General features: G+C 39.9%; 1 pseudogene; it reads right to left on the reverse strand.

Moving 5' to 3' along the window:
* Positions 1 to 2,919: 2,919 nt before the first annotated feature.
* LOC140905926 (TP53-regulated inhibitor of apoptosis 1 pseudogene) lies at positions 2,920 to 3,150 on the reverse strand (annotated as a pseudogene).
* Positions 3,151 to 4,782: the final 1,632 nt, after the last annotated feature.

The following is a 4,782-nucleotide window of genomic DNA, read 5'->3' on the forward strand; positions in this document are numbered from 1 at the left end:
TTTAAGTCGAAATAAAGGGCTTCACTGTGTGGACGGGTGCAGGTTTACATCGATTTAACGCTGCTAACTTCGACCTCAAGTCCTAGTGTAGACCAGGGCTAAATAGCAGATGAAGCATAGTGTTGATAAATGGAAAGCAATGCACATTGGGGAACATAAACTCAACTATACATAGAAAATAATGGTGTCTTAATTAGCTGTTACCACTCGAGAAAGAGATCTTGGAGTCACTGTGGATAGTTCTCTGAAAATATCTGTTCAACATGCAGCAGCAGTCAGCAAAGGTAACAGAATGTTAGGAACCATCAGGAAAGGAATAGATATTATCATAGAAAATAGAAAATATCATAATGCCACTATATAAATCCATGGTGTGCCCAACACATTGAATACTGTATGCAGTTCTGGTCAACCTATCTCAAATATATATATTAGAATTGGAAAAGGTACAGAGAAAGGCATAAAAAATTATTAGAAGTATGGAACAGCTTCCGTATGAGGGGAAAATTAAAAGATGGGCTGTCCAGCTTGGAAAAAAAACATGACTAAGAGGGAATATGAAATTTATAAAGTCTATAAGATCATGAATTATTTACCCTATCACACAACATATAAACCAGGGCTCACCTAGTGAAATGAATAGGCAGGAAGTTTAAAACAAACATAAGAAACAACTTCTTCACACAATTCACAGTCAATCTGTGAATCTTGCTGCCAGGGGATGTTGTGAAGGCCAAAAGTATGCCTGGGATCTGCACCAGCAAATTGTTTTAAGGTATAGCATTGTGTAGACCATGTTACTGTGGTCTAATCTTGAAGCAACAATGGCCTGGATAACAATGGCAAGGTCCTCCCCAGAAAGCAAAGGTCACAACTTCCTGGAGGAGATGGTATAAAGCTGGCAGGGTTACTATTGTAATATAATAATCAAACAGGATTTAGAATCACCCCAAAATTGCAAATTCGGGTAACTAATACAGGATGGTTTCAGAGTAACAGTCGTGTTAGTCTGTATTCGCAAAAAGAAAAGGAGTACTTGTGGCACCTTAGAGACTAACCAATTTATTTGAGCATGAGCTTTCGTGAGCTACAGCTCACTTCATCGGATGCATACTGTGGAAACTGCAGCAGACTTTATATATACACAGAGAATATATAAAGTCTGCTGCAGTTTCCACGGTATGCATCCAATGAAGTGAGCTGTAGCTCACGAAAACTCATGCTCAAATAAATTGGTTAGTCTCTAAGGTGCCACAAGTACTCCTTTTCTTTTTGCTAATACAGGATGCATTCTCTTGATCAATGCTTAGCTGGATTTCATGGTGGAAAATGGAGAGAGCTGTTATTGTGAGTCTGCAGTTAGATAAGGTTGTTTTCCCAAGGCCACAGTTTAAAGTTATTTTCTCTTTCAGGTTTATTCATGACAAAAATATTCCTCCTTTCTTCCTGCTAATGATTGCTACATTTCCTGTTATTTTCCTGGCTGTAATGTTATATATTTCCAGGGGTTTTTTTTGTGTGTGTCTTTTTTTATATTTATTGAGACAAAATAACCTAGATTAATCAGATCTGTGGGTTTTGTTTCATTAATATCCATGTGTGTGTGTTGCAGCAAATAATTTTGAAGTAAATATGCATGATTGTTTAATTCCAGGGTAATAACCTATGCATCATCTGGAAGAGGGTTGAGTGTACATAGGTTATTATTATGACCCCTGGAGCTGCATTAATTTAGCAATTTTTTCAAAAGTGTGTGTTTGCATTAACAATCAAATCATTTTTTCTTCTTTGCTGACTTGCTTTTGTTTTGGAATTGCACTCCCTCTGTTTTTGTATAACGAAGAGGGTCCATTCATGCACTGAGTGAAAAGGTGCAGTGAGTCATCAAAGTGGGGTAATTTTACAAAGAAAAGGTGGTTGTGTAATAATTTGTTAAAAAGTTGGAAATAATTGGAAGAAATGCGCTGGACACTTTATAAATATGGCACGCGGGGTAAAAGAATTGTTATTATTTTGGAAATTAATCTCATTTTTTGATTGTGCATTGACAATTATGTGACTAGAACTTGTCAGTTCGATGTGTAACAATGCTTGAATAGCTTGTTTAATCAAAAAAACATTTGATTGTTTAAACCCAGACTAAATAACCGTTTCAGTGCTGCCTCACTCATAGTATGTGTTTTAGGAGCAGGATTTTGATATCGTCTTGTATTGTTTTTTAAAAAGTGATACCAACATTATCATTACATAAGGATAATAGAGCAGCCATTAAAGGGACAGTCATGCCATGTGGAAAAAGCCAAGTACTGAGGACAGAACAGAATCCAGAGGAAGAATTCCAGGTAGTTTTCTACCCAGAGCTCCCTGGTAAGCCGAGGAAGCACACCCATGGCTACCCCCTTTCAAGCAGTGCAGTATATACCTTTCAAGTGTACTGGGCCCACTCCATTAGAATCAATGGGTTAAGTGCACCCCTGAGAGCATTCCTTTGTGCTCCCTAGTTCAGGGACAGTTGTATGACAGAGCACAAAGTAAAAAGAGACTCTTTGAGCACTCCTCCATCATGCCTTTGCCTGCGATAGGAGCCATACAATCTGGCCCAAATGAGTGTAGGGGAGATATTCAAAGGGAATTGGGGAATCAAGCATCCAATTCCCATTGGCTTTCACTGGGAGCTGATTGTGTAATTGCTCTTTGTACCTCAGAAAATCTCCTTCTGGAGTATGCATACATAGATGATATAGACCCAATCTATCTCCTATCTGTCTCTCACCCTATCAAAATTCCTTTCGACTTCAAACTGGAACACAACTGGAGAAGCAGCAGGCCCTACTGTACAATGGACTAGACTGAGTCTATGTGAGGTTCTTTTTCCAAGTCCAAAAGGTCATTGTAATGGCACAAGATGTCCAAACAAGATCAGGAGGAGCTTTCAGCTTTTCCTTTACTGGGACCCATGAATTCCAGCCCTTCGATGGGTATGTCTTTCTCCTTAATAGCTTTCTGCACGCAGAGCTGGTAGCGCTTGAATTGCTGCACGCAGGGGTCCCCCACGTTCTTCCCCTTGAGGAACTTCTTGGCAAACCAGCGGTTAAAGCACTGGTCATACTCGTGCTTCAGCTCTGTGCACGCCTCCCCCACGCTGTTCATGACGGAGCCTGGTCATGTGGCCTGTTCCTGCAACTATTAATCACATTTGACTTCACTATTCCCTTGCTGTGATGAGACTACTTGCATGAGAAAGCCAACCCTTCCAGGAATAATCCTGACTTGGGCAAATACTCTCATCCAATGTGGTGGGACCACTCGTGTGTAGGAGGGAGCATGATTTGGCCTATCAGGTATACTTCACAACTAATACACATATAATGTAAAAGCAGGAAGAGTAGTAACTGAGAGACGGGCAGGTTTCAGTCACACATCCTAACACATAGCAATGTGTTAGTTAACAACAATTGTTAAATTTTATCAGTTGTCTCAATAACATTTACAAAGTCAAAGAGAAGAATGTTCAGACAAAACTAAATTCCCTGGGACCTACCAATGTGGTTGCAGGCTACCGTCTGGCTATCCCATATCCAGATAGCCCTCAGTGCAACTGGGGAATGAGATCCTCTCTGGAACTGGGAGCAGAGCTGAAGGAAGGGAGAAGATGGAGCCAAGAAACAGGAGTTTTCCATGGCATTTGAATCTTGGCACGTTTCTGTTTAGAAATCTATCCAGTAGTTGCTATTAGTTGAACTCCTGCTCTTCATTTTCAACCCATCTATCTTTCAATGCTTTACTTCTCTGGGAGCTGCCAGTAGGATATCATGGATGTACTGCTCCGAGCATTCTATAGCAATAGTTCCAGACATTATTGTTTGGCTCATAGTGGTACAACTGCAGTCTTATGTTTGGAATTCTTTAACATTTTCACATGTTCTGTTAAGCATACATCCAAGCTTTGAAGTGAATCCAACTCAAAGCTTAGGGTTTTTTGGACGTTCAATAATATTTTAAAAGATGTATTTTTAGAAATAATTAAATTAAATATTTTGTATCTGAATTTCTATACTTCCTGGGTGTGGCCAAAACCAGAAATGGAAGTATATATTTATGCATGAAAGGTTGTTTGTGTGGTGTTTCTAGCACGTTAGAAAGGAGGAGTGAGTATTAGAAATTTTCCAAGATAATCTGTTTTCAGTTTGCGAATTTGAGGATATTTGCACCAACACTGCACCACTGAAAATTAAAATTATATCCAACTTCTCTAGTGCTGAAGCCAGCATAAGATCATAGAAGGGGGAGATTTGTTACTGCTCCAGTTTTGAAACAGAGATGGGAATATAGTGATCTGCTGGAGGTGCTAGTGGAGGACCCATGGAAAACAGCAGCGAGGAAGAAAAGTAGAGTCAGAGCCACTGAGGATTTTGAGAGGAAGAGAAGATGGGTGGCCTACTGGTTAGGGCACTAACATAGGATTTGGAAGACTTGAATAGAAGTCACTGCTCTGCCACAGACTTCCTGTGTGACCTTGGGCAAGTCATTTAGCCTCTCCATGCCTCAGTTCCCCATCTGTAATATGGGGAAAATAGCACTTCTCTACCTTACTGGAGTGGTGTGAGGATAAATGAATTAAAGAATGTGAGGAACTCAGTTACTAGAGAAATGGGTGCCATATAAATACCTTAGATAGATTGTTGTGGATAGAAGGGAAGCAGAGAAAGCTTCCAGCCTTGTCCTCCCTAATGCCACCTCAGTGATGGAGAAAAGCAGGAAGGAACTTTGAAAAACTTTCAT

Source organism: Lepidochelys kempii, chromosome 2 (genome assembly GCF_965140285.1).
Source record: "Lepidochelys kempii isolate rLepKem1 chromosome 2, rLepKem1.hap1, whole genome shotgun sequence".
Lineage (NCBI taxonomy): Eukaryota > Metazoa > Chordata > Testudines > Cheloniidae > Lepidochelys > Lepidochelys kempii.